This window comes from Bubalus kerabau, chromosome 12, assembly GCF_029407905.1.
Source record: "Bubalus kerabau isolate K-KA32 ecotype Philippines breed swamp buffalo chromosome 12, PCC_UOA_SB_1v2, whole genome shotgun sequence".
NCBI classification, from domain to species: domain Eukaryota; kingdom Metazoa; phylum Chordata; class Mammalia; order Artiodactyla; family Bovidae; genus Bubalus; species Bubalus kerabau.
Window position 1 is genome coordinate 90148722 of NC_073635.1, and position 11575 is coordinate 90160296.

Here is an 11575-nt window from a genome sequence, read left to right on the forward strand (position 1 = left end):
CCCTCCCCTCCTCTCTCCCCTTCCTCCTCCCATCTTCTCCTCACTCCTCCCCTTTCTTCCTCCTCCCCTCCCTCCCTTTCTCCCTCTCCCACCCTCCCTTCCTCTTTCCCCTTCCTCCTCCCTTCCCTCCTCCTCCTCCCATCTTCTCCTCCCTTCCCTCCTCCTCCTATCTTCTCCTCCCTCCTCCCTCCCCTCCTCCCTCTCCCCAGGGCCCCAGGCCCCTATCACTGTCAGATCCATTATTCACACACTGTACTTTTTCCATTTACATTAAAGTGATTATTGCTCCCTCCTCCCTGCTTTTGCATTGCTCTCTTCTTCCCCCATAGTGGGGGGGGGGTGGGTGGGTGGGTATTAATACATGCATTCTTTATTATTTTGGCAAGGAAAACAAATGGGAATCAAGTAGTCTTCTTCCTGTCAGAGTGCTGATGAAGAGAAGCGTCAATAAACAGAACAGTCTCCTGAGCTGCTGGCTTAAGATCCCGCAAAGGAAGTAGAATAAAGCAGATCCTGACACAGAGAGAGATGTGGTGTGCTCACTCTGAGCTCAGGGTTGCACACCACCCCCACCCCCCCACGATTGTTCTGTCTGTTAACCATTTGCTGAATCAAGACTGGTCCTAACTTGCTCAGGGTCCACCTGGAGCCCAGCTCCTAGCCCCGTGATGCCCTCGGCTCCTCCTCACCCCATTCCCCTGCCTCCCTGATGTCACCCAGCCCCGTCCTCCTCTCACAGGTCCCTTCAAGGGACCACCTGCTCGACCCCAGGGATCTCCAGGCATGCGGATGCCATGTGCCCCGAGCGGCTTGTACACACCTGTGGGAAGGGAGACAGAGGAGATGGACCGACGAGAGAGAGAGAGAGAGACTGTTCCAACAGAAATCCACCCCTGGGATGGAAGAAGCTCTGCTCCTTCCTCCACGAAGGCCCTGGGTGGTGATCTCAAGGGGCCTCGGGTAGAGGCCAGTCAGAACAGGAAACACCATGTCTCAGAATCCAGGGCACCTGGAAAAGCAGCATGAAGGTTGAATAGGGAGCTCGATCGCCCCGAGGCCCGACCCAGACAGGGCCTGGCTTCCCCCTAGGCCCGGTCCGGACAGGGGGCCCGGTTCCCCCTGATGCCCGGCCCAGACAGGGGACCTCCCCACTTAGGCTGCTTCCAGGATCCCCTAGTGCTGGGGCTGTTCCTGGGGTCACTGCGCAAGCTGGCAGGAAGCAAGAGAGGACACCCCAAACCTGGCTGTCCCTCCGTGCTCTGTCTACACCATCTGCGTCTGTATCACCTGTGTCTACATCTCCATCTACCTACCTACCCTATCGCCTACTTATTATCTATGTTCTAGCTATTCATCTATCTAGTTACCTATCTTGTATCTATCATATACCTGTTTATCTACCTATCGATCAACACCCCCGAGAAACCTCCCTGTAACTGACACTGCGAGTGTTGTAGGTCAAGGCACACCTGTCCACTCTGCGAGCTGGCTAAAGTTCCGTGTGTCCCCCAGGTCTGCGGTCACAGCCCGGCCACATTGGGGTCACTGCCGTGGTTGGGGTTGCCCTTGGCTGCTGTGGAAGCCTCTGGCCCAGAGGCCATAGGAGCAAACTCCAAAAGGCAGGAGCACGGCTGTGGGTCTGAGGTCCAAGTCCACCATCAGGTAGCTGATGATGGATCAGTCTCTCTGCCTATAAAGCGAGGTTCCAGAACCGAGCTCCCTTCCCTCTAAGCTGCCAGGACCAGACAATCTCACTCTCAAGCTAAGCAGGTAAGCAAGTCATCAGCACACGATGTGGACCGTGTTTAAAAGAAAGGAGTCCCATTAGAAAGCGCCAAGAGGGGCTCCAGGGCCCAGCATCATTGAATGACTTAGAAAGAAGAGAAAAAGTCTTCTCCATCACTCACCCTCTGCTTCTCTCAGTCGGCCCGCACTGCTTTTACTGTAGAATAAGTTTTTCACAAAGATTTTGCCTAATATCCAACACTGAGGTCTCTAAAAACATCAAACCAACAAAATGAATTTCCAAGTTGGTTAAAAAAATGCAGTTCTCAAACTAAATCGGATGGTTTTCTCAAATCTCTTTGTAAAAGGTATTCAGTAAGTGCCAACAACTTGCTTGGGGCCCTGGCGTTCAGGGTCCGCAATGGCCTGAATCTGGGGTCTCCCAAGGTTTTGCCTGCTCCCCACCTCGGGGCCTGGCACCCCGCAGCCCATGGCCGAAGGCCCACTCGGTATATGTAGGCCCAGCCACACACACTGAAATGCGGAGGGAAGAAGCTTGGAGAAACTGCCACCAGAATCCTCGTTTTTTGTAAGATTTATTTGCATTTATTTAGAAAGCCACCCTCCAACACACACTCAGGAGACCCATCTGTCAAATCTTTTGTCTTCCAGACCATTTTTGGGAAATCCAAAGGTGTGACCTGTTTTAAGAGAGGGTGAAATTTGAGGGGGGAAAACCCTACAGAGCAGAGACATTAAGGATGACTATTCACATGTCAAAAAAAACAGCACTGCTTTATGGGAGATGCATTGCAGTGTTTTGTTTTTTTTTTTTTAAGTTCTATACAAATCCAGTGTGTTTTAAACGCCTTTCAGTTAGAAGAATTGATTCACACTCACCTTTCTTTCAACTTTGTTTCACCTAAGGCGTAACGTGATGAAAGTCACTGCTCCCATTTTCCCTCTGGGGAATCGGGTTTCCCTAGAGCTGGACGCGCCGGCGTTGAGCTGACAGTGCGCCGATGGAGACGGAGTCTTGAGAGGTCTTCACCGTGTCCCGCCATCAGCTGGGCGGGAGTCACCCAGTCTGTCCTTCTGCAAAGTGGGGACAGCCTTGCTGACCGCACCGGCGTCTCAGGACGGTGCTGGGTTCACAAAGTGAGACAAGCAAGGCCCACCCCCTGACACAGACCGCGAGCGTTCTGGAAACAAACGGGCCACCTGCTCGTGGTGGGAGCCCCCGCCTCCCCGGGCAGAGATTCGGGGTCACAGTGGCCTGCAGCCTCTGCCCAAGGCGGATGCCTTCCTGCCGTGTCCTTCCCTGGAATCTGTCTGACCCCTGCCCTGTCTCCTCAGGCCACGTGGGTCCCAGGCCCACTGCCCAGAGGGTGCAGGGAACAGACTGGGCGTTACCCGAGGGGTCACACCACAGACCAGCACTGTTTCCCACCCGTTAACTCAGTTAACTGGAGAGCCCCCTTTCCGTGGAGGTGGGAGAACCCCCACCCCTGAGCGAATGAAGAAGCCAGAGCTCCTCCATCTCCGTGACCTCTCCTGGGTACACAGTGGGACAGGCCCGGTGGCCCTGGGTCCCATCCTCTGGACGCTAAGGCTGTGCTCTGACCACGTCAGAAAGGGCCCTCTTCCATTTCCAGCATCACAGGAGGAAGGGGTGCATCATGGCCACCTAGCAGCCGGGTGAGCACAGGGACGCGGGGGAGTGGGGATCGCAGGGCTACAGGCCCCGCCCCGCCCCGGAAAGACTCCAGCTCATCCGGCCTGCCTGGGGCAACGCTGCACGGCTCCTCCCCCTGGGCCCCCGACGGCCAACGTGCCCCCCGCTTGGCGACCCCTAGGACTGTGCTTCTGGGAACAGTCCACCTACGTGTGTCACACCCGCTGGGGGGCAGGGAACAGGGCAGGGCCGGGTGAGCACAGGCCCTCGGGGGCACAGAGCGGGCAGGGCTGGGTGAGCACAGGCCCTCGGGGTCCCCACAGGCAGGGCCGGGTGAGCACAGGCCCTCAGGGTCCCGGCGGGCAGGCTGCGCCGATGCTCGCGGGGGCACGGTCCCAGGGTCAGCGTGGACGCGCACTGGGCCGAGGAGACGCGCTGCGGGAGTTCTCCCTCGTCAGCTCCCAAGGCCTGTCGGTTTGCACACAGTCGCTTCTAGGTCGTCTCTCGGGAGCGCGGCTGCGCCGTGAAGGGCCGTCTCCACGCTGGGCTGCAGGTCCCAGACCGGGGACACGCAGGGACGCGGATCCTGTTACCAAGAGCGCGGGCCGCTCCGCCACCCGCCCTCCTTCCAGCCCAGCCCGGGACCCCGTTTCCTCAGCCCCGGGGGGCGAGGGCAAGTCCTCGCCCCCGTCCTCCACCCCCAGTTGGGCCTCTGCGGTCCTGAGAGCTCGGAAGGGCGCGGGTTGAGGACGGAAGGGCTTTCCCGGGCTGACCCCGTGGGAAGGGCCCCGAGGAGGGTCCTTAGATCTTCCTCCCCCAGACCTCAAATCTGAGCCCCGCCACTCACCCCTCAACGCCTGCTTCTCTAAGCAGCCCATGAGGACTGTGCCGACGGCCGAGCGCAGGGCAGCCGGCAGGGAGGCCGGGCGGAGGGCCTCCGGACACAGGGCGGGGCGGGTCCTGCGGGCGCCCCAGCGCCTCCCTTCCCCTCGCCGCCCTCCCGGCCCCAGGCCTCGGGACACGCCGTGCGCGCGCCCGGGGACGCCCACAGCCCAGCCCCGCCGGGCCTCCCCAGGCTGCGGCCCCGGAAGACACTGGTCTCACAGCGTCGGTCCCGGGAGCAGGAACTCGTGACGGAGGCGCCCAGGGAGGAGGCGGGAGGAGACGAGAGGCCACTCCGTGAGAAAGTTGTGCCCAGCGGAAAATCAAGCCGGGTGGCCTTCCCGGGCCTCCTTGTCCCCCGTTTTCTGCCAGAGAGCAAAAGCCCAGTTACTGACTCGGGTGGGGCCTTGACCGTCCAGCTGCCCACCTGGCAACTTGCTCGTTGAAAACTCTTCGTTTAAAGAGAGAAACACGTTTCTGAGGCGATGGCAGATAAGGCTTTTGCTGACAAAGAGAGATACCAGGTCCCGAGAGGCTCTGGTCCAGCGGCCACAACCGGAGGCAGCCCGGGGAAGGGGCTGCTGAGGGCGTCTGCAGGAGGGGACCCGGGGCACTGGCTCAGGAGGGCAGACACCGCGGGGCATCGAGCCAGCTCCGCCCAGGGCCTGGGCTGCCCGGGGCAGGCCTTCCGGTGAAAGCCCTCACTCACTCGCAGATGTGTGCACACGCGCATGCACACACGTACACGTGCACACTCACACACTTGCACTTACACGTGCACACGTGCACACTCACATGCTCACGCACACACGCACACATGTCAGGCCCTTCCCTTCACGAACGTCACTTCCTGGAAGGCCACCCCCGCCCCCAGCATCCTCAAAGCACCACCTAAAAACACCCAGAAAACCCTCTGACAGAAGGCCAAGGCCCTGTTGATTAAAAGGAAATGAGACTGACTTCTCTGGGGAGACTCTGTGTCCATCACCGGTAAAAGCGCGTGACGAGTTAACGCTTCTGCAGGTTTCAGAGCAGACAGACGCGGAGCGCGGGGACACGCGGCGACGCAGAGCAGAGGGCCTCGACATGCACGCCTCGCGCCCTCGTCTGTGCTCATCCCGGCGTCAAGCCAGACGCACGCACGCCGACTGTCTGACGTCACAGACGCATGGCTGGTCTCCGTAGCAGCACTTTGGCCCAGTTATGGTTTCTGCCCAAACGTAAGCCTGCAGACAGGAGCCACGCCCGGGGCCGCAGACGGCAGCTCGAGAGGCTGCGCGTGGGCTGCGGGGGCGGGGCGTTGTGCTGCCACCTCCCCCAGTCACCCGTCATCAGGCCGGCTCGGGAAAGACGCCGCTCACGCCTATTGCAGCCGCAGGTTTGAGGCCTGGTTAGGGTGCCTCAGCCCCGTCCCCTCCCCGGCTCAGCACACTTCCATCCTGTTGGCTGCCAGGCATCTGCGGGTGAAAGGTGAGGTCGGGAAAGGGGTGCTGACCGCGCGCCAAGGCCCAGCGGCAGGGGGTCCCCTTTGTGTTGGCCCCTCTGACCTCCCGCCCCTGGTCTGTGGGAACCGCACAGAAGAATGTGGTGGAGAGTCAGGGGTGGCGGCCGGCTCCTGGCTGGCACTGGCCTGCGGGCTGCAAACGTGCTGACGCCTCCCTGGCCGCCCCGTCCTGGCCTCCTCCACGCTCTGCGGATGAGACCAGGGGTTCCCCCGGGGAATCGGCAGCCCCGGGGCGGGGGCTGCGTCCCCAGGGCCGAGGCCTGGCCTTCCCAGGAGTGAAGGAGGCAGCCCCTGCTCAGGGATGGGAAGACGGGGCGGAAACTCCGGCGAGAAAGGGAGCGTTCTCGGAAGCAAGTCTGAACAAACATACAAGGATCATCTCGGGGTAAAGCTGAGTGTCGTCTGGAAGGGACCACTGTTCCCAGGCAGTGGGGGCTGTGTCTTCCGGCCCGAGACTCCCCATCTTCCTCACCTTCCTTTGATGGAGAATACAGGTTTTCAAGAAAATCTTAAAAGCCACGGATGAAAGAGCTCTTCAGCCTCAGGATGGTGTCCATACGGAGGTGGTTCCCCTCCAGACCCAAGAGCCCAAGCCCAGAGGGCCCGTCCCCCTGGTGGGGGCTCATCTAGTTCTTAGAAAAGGGAAAAGCATTTCCAGAAACATCATAACACTCAGTGATTTTCAGAAAAGAGAGGTGGGCTCTCAGTGCCCATTTATTTTTTGGTTTCTTTTTCTAAGAACACAGGTCATGACTCCGCTTCAAATTACTAACTTGTGCGACTGTGTTCCTTTACTTGGAATGTTAATATTGAAAACCAAGGAAAAGCCTGACATTCATAAATCGAGAGGGACTTCGGGTAGTTTAGCATGGATCTTTGTGGCAGCAAAGGCCGCACCGTGTTCTGATAGCAAAATATCCTTTTCTCCCCTGAAAACAGAGGTGCTTTGAAAAATTAACTCAAAAGCCTTTTTAATTAAAAAATAAGAAGTGGGTTCTGGCCCAGGGTTCCAGGCATGTGTGATGGTCACTTGCCGCCACCGATGGTTGAGGGCCCACAGCCTCCTCTCGGGAGAGCCCCTTGGCCTCCAGGGCCGGCAAACTCTATTTCTGCAGAGCGCCCTCTGTGCTGCGGGCAAGCAGTGTCAAGCCAGGCTGTTTTCAGGTATGATTTACAGAGGAAATGAGTTACAAAAGCATCAGTTCTTCAGCGCTCAGCTTTCTTTATGGTCCAACTCTCATATCCATACATGACTACTGGAAAAACCATCACTTTGACCAGATGGACCTTTGTCGGCAAAGTAATGTCTCTGCTTTTTAATATGCTGTCTAGGTTGGTCATAGCTTTTCTTCCAAGGAGCAAGTGTCTTTTAATTTTATGGCTGCAGTCACCATCTGCAGTGATTTTGGAGCCCAAGAACTGACTCATTGGAAAAGACCCTGATGCTGGGAAAGATTGAAGGCAGGAGGAGAAGAGGACAACAGAGGATGAGATGGTTGGGTGGCATCACTGACTCAATGGACATGAGTTTGAGCAGCTCTGGGAGTTGGTGATGGACAGGGAAGCCTGGGGTGCTGCCATCCATGGGGTGGCAAAGAGTCAGACAGAACTGAGTGACTGAACTGAAGAGTTACAAAGACAACATGATGTCTCTCCACGTCTGCCATGGAGCGCATCCATCTCTGCCTTCCTGGCTTCCCAGTTGTACTTTGTACATGAAAAAAAGGGAAGGCTTTAATACAATGTCTGTGTGTAAATAGTTTTAAAACCAAGAACAGGATTCCGGTATGTAGCCTATGTTCTTTTCCCCACAGACCTCTTCAACACTGACACCGTATCGGGCTTTATTCTGTTACTTACAAATGTTAGAAAAAGAAAAATAGAGAGCTCTCTTAGACAGGAGAAAGATAGTTAGTTATCTTACACATTTTCCGGGAAGCCTTTAAAATAATCCTTAAAAGTTTACACATTGTTTTATGAGATTTAAAATATAAATTACAGGAGTATATTATTTTCTAACGAAACTCATTTTTGGAAGGTTTTGCAAATATTTCATCATTAACATTTTTCCTTTTTAAAAAATAAATTCAGGAATTTTTTTTCCACACTGAATTTTTTTGTACTTCTTCAAACACAGGAGAAGTCGCAAATGCAATGATTTTATCCAATGCTATTGCCAATGCAGGAGGTAATTTCTTAGACTGTTAAACCAGACAAGCAGACTGGGGCCTGCAAGGCCCACCCTTCTCAGTCCACCCGACAGTGGTTCTGGGAAGTCCTTGCTGATTTTATTTCCTGCTCATCTTTCTAAACGGAATCCATTAGAATTTCAGCCTCCATAACCATGATCTACATGCAGGAAAATGTTTTAAAATGCTAAGAAAATAGGAAAATGCAGGTAAGCAATAAAGTTACAAAAGCCAGGTGTATCTTTGTTGTTGATTATGCATGTTCTCTTTCATTTCAGCTTTAGTGCTGGATGGAGAGAGGTGTGGAAGGGCGAGCTGTCCCTCAGGCCACATGTGCCCCCTCCCCACGCCTCAGGAAATAAACGCTCTGGGCTGTTCCGCGGGGGCTCAGGCTGCCCAGTGGCCATGGGCAGATCTTTCGGGCTGGACTCGAGGCTGCCTCCTAGAAGGTGTGGGGTCTACATAAATGAGCACCCGGGTTCCATCTCTAGGCTAACGGGTCGAACTTAAAGAGTAATTAAGCGTGCTGCAGATCACACGAAGAAGTGCTTGTACACCTCCATCGCCCACTAGCCAACCTAGCCCCTCCATCGCTTGCTAGCTAACCTAGTTTTGTGCCGACTTTCCATCAGCAACACGGGACCACAGCTGTCCACAGCGTCACCTCGCATGGACATCACGCCTCCTCCTGCAGGTTTTCCCAGGCGTCACGTCAAGGAAGATGGCGCAGCTTAGGGGCTGCTGACAGCATGGTCTATGTGTCACATTCAGATGAACTGAACTGGTCGTTTTAAGGACATCTTTCCAGCTGGAACTATCTCTAGCTTTACTCACCCGCCCAGTTCCCCGGAAGGTGATCAGAGTGGCAAGATGGGGAGACAGGTACCCAGCGATGACTGTGGAGCCCAGGCCCTGCGGAGGGACTTCATGCCAGCAGGAAAGTGAAACCTAGAGATGAGCGCTGCCCGCTCAGCCGTCGGCGCTTCTGTGAGCACAGCCTCGGGCCCTGAGGAGGCCACGGCAGAGGAGCCTGGCGGGCTAGCCCGTGGGGTCACAAAGAGGCAGACAGCACTGAGCAGCTGGGCACGCACGCACGTCTCATGTATAGACAGACACGTGCATGCATTTTGCTTGTTTACTTGCTCAGTCCTGCCCGCCTCTTTGTGGCCACACGGACCGCAGCACGCCAGCTTCCTGTCCGTCACTCCCGTCATCTCCCGGGGTTTGCTCAGACTCACATCCGTGGGTTGGCGATGCCATACGATCACCTCGCCCTCCGTCACAAGAAGCATAACTTTATCCGTCTCTGTGTGTGTGCAGAGATCTGAAGGTGCCCTCCTCCCCTTCTTATGTAAATGGTAACAGACCACACACCTAGCTCTTCTGACCCTGTCTAGGCTTCCTCTCTGCCTGTGTGAATAAACTATAAATTTACTCAAGATACTAGTTTAGTGAACGTCGCTCAGTCATGTCCGACTCTTTGCGAACCCATGGACTATACAGCCCATGGAATTCTCCAGGCCAGAATACTGGAGTGGGCAGCCTTTCCCTTCTCCAGGGAATCTTCCCAACCCAGGGATCAAACCCAGGTCTCCCGCATTGTAGGTGGATTCTTTACCAGCTGAGCCACCAGGGAAGCCCGCTCAGGGTAGAAGGTCGCTTCCAGTTTGGGGAATGTCCTTGTTTTTGTCTCTGCCGTCACAGTCGTTGAAACAGGGAGCAGCCGCGTGAATCTCCTTCTGTATCTTTGCCCATGTATCTCTGGAAGAGATTTCTGGGAGCAGGACCTGCCATTTTCCCACGTCACCCCTGATTTCCTCCACGGGGGCTGGGCCGCGCGTCTCCCCGCCAGGAGTGAGTGTGTTTACTGGATGGCGGTACCAACAGAGTGTACTGTTGCGAGCCTGGGCTTTTATCTGACAGAGGAAAGCAGGATCCCGCAGTATTGAAGCGGATCAGAGGATGGAATGGGACCTCTGGAGTGCTTCGCTGCGAGGCAGGCTGGAGGAGGGAGGGGACTTACCCTTGCACAGAGAGTGGAGTTTGGTAAACGCGATGGTTCTTTGAAAGAGTGAGTGACTGCCTGAGTGAATGAAGGTTGGGATTAAGCATCGCTAAGTGTCCCCTGTGTCACTTGTCAGCCCGAGCTGCAGGTGGCCGGGGTGGGGGCGTCAATGCTCCCGGGGTTGGCTTCGCCCCGGCCCGAGCTCACCGCTCGGTACCACGTCAGCCTCTGTCTCAGCACGAGGCTCTCGTGGCCTCGGTCCTGGGGATGGAACCTGAAAAGACGCGCCTCTTGCTGCTGAGAAGGGTGACGTTCCCCCCACAGTGAGGCCGCGTCACCAGGCAGCCCCAGTGAAGGTGCCGACACGCCGCTCAATCGCGCCGAGTGATGTGTGTAAATAGCATTGATTAGCGTGTGATTGCAAATGAATGGCATGATCAGGTCTTATCACAAAGTGTCTGCCCCCGTCAGTCACTGCTCCCCACCAGGTGTGGGCGGTGTCCCCCGGGGCTTGGGTTCTCATCCCCCCCACCCCCCGTGGACAAGGCCTCCCCTCGGGGCCGCACATGGGCCTGGAGGGGACAGGCGGGGAGTGAGGCCCAAGGGTGATGCTTCCCCGACGATGCCACCTCGGGCCGCACCGCCCTCCCGCCCTCCCATCCATCCACGACGGGGTGGGGACCCCACTCAAGCGAGCAGCTGAGGTCCCGAGTTCCTCCCTCTGGACCCAAAGACCGGAGGCTTTGCCCGAATCGTGGCCGTCTGCAGCTGTTGTGCTTAACGCCACGTTCATGATGGAGGCCCAAGTTCTGCAGAGCTTTACTGAATCGCTTCGCTACCAAGACAGGTGCAGAGGGCAAAGCGGCATGTACACGGAGCAGAGATCTGTCCCCCCATCCCCGGTTGTTGTCAGGAAGTTGTTGCAAAGAGCTGAGCTTCCTGAATAGTCATGGCTTTTTAAATGACTGAAATGCATCTAGGTCTCCATGTGCCACAGCCCTGGCCCTTCTAACTTTGGGTGCAGACCCCAGATCCTGGGTCTTCCTCTGAGAAAGGACCCCAGTCCATTCCTCACATGCCAGTTCTTTGGACACAGTGAGGAAGTGCTCAGACGTGAGTGCTGGGCTTCACAGCCCACCGTGAGATGGAGGGCATCCCTGAATGAAACAGACGCCCTCTCAGGCATTGAGGAAGCAGAGGCCTCTCCTCCCTCATCGCCGGTCAGTTACTCAGCTTGAGAACCACTGCGAGTCCATTCTTGACGTGGGGCCAGGTGGGCACATGCAGTCAGGAGGCAAGATCTGGGGATATTTCCCAGCCTTTGGGCATCCCAGCGAATAGGCACCAAGGGCAGGGCTTCCCCTTTCATCTCTTTAGAAGATAAACGTCTGGGGAAAGAACTAACTGCTTCAGCTGCCGCTTCCCTACCAGAAACACAACAGGAGGTGCTTCCCGAGGAAAAGGTGAAATTTATGCTTCTGCTAGATCCCGAAAGAGCCTCCCATTGGGGCGGGGCGGGGGTGTATGTGTATGTGTCTGTGTGCGCACATCTCAGTGTATCAGCCTCTCTGCCTTCTATCAGGTGTGTGTGTGTG

At 56.4% G+C, this 11575-nt stretch overlaps 1 long non-coding RNA gene across 1 annotated transcript; it reads right to left on the reverse strand.

Moving 5' to 3' along the window:
* Positions 1 to 2307: 2307 nt before the first annotated feature.
* On the reverse strand, positions 2308 to 5407 carry LOC129624212 (uncharacterized). The gene is made up of 3 exons (XR_008700830.1): positions 5243 to 5407; positions 2626 to 2820; positions 2308 to 2426 (listed from the first exon to the last, which is right to left on the reverse strand). It is a non-coding gene; the product is annotated as an uncharacterized LOC129624212 (long non-coding RNA).
* Positions 5408 to 11575: the final 6168 nt, after the last annotated feature.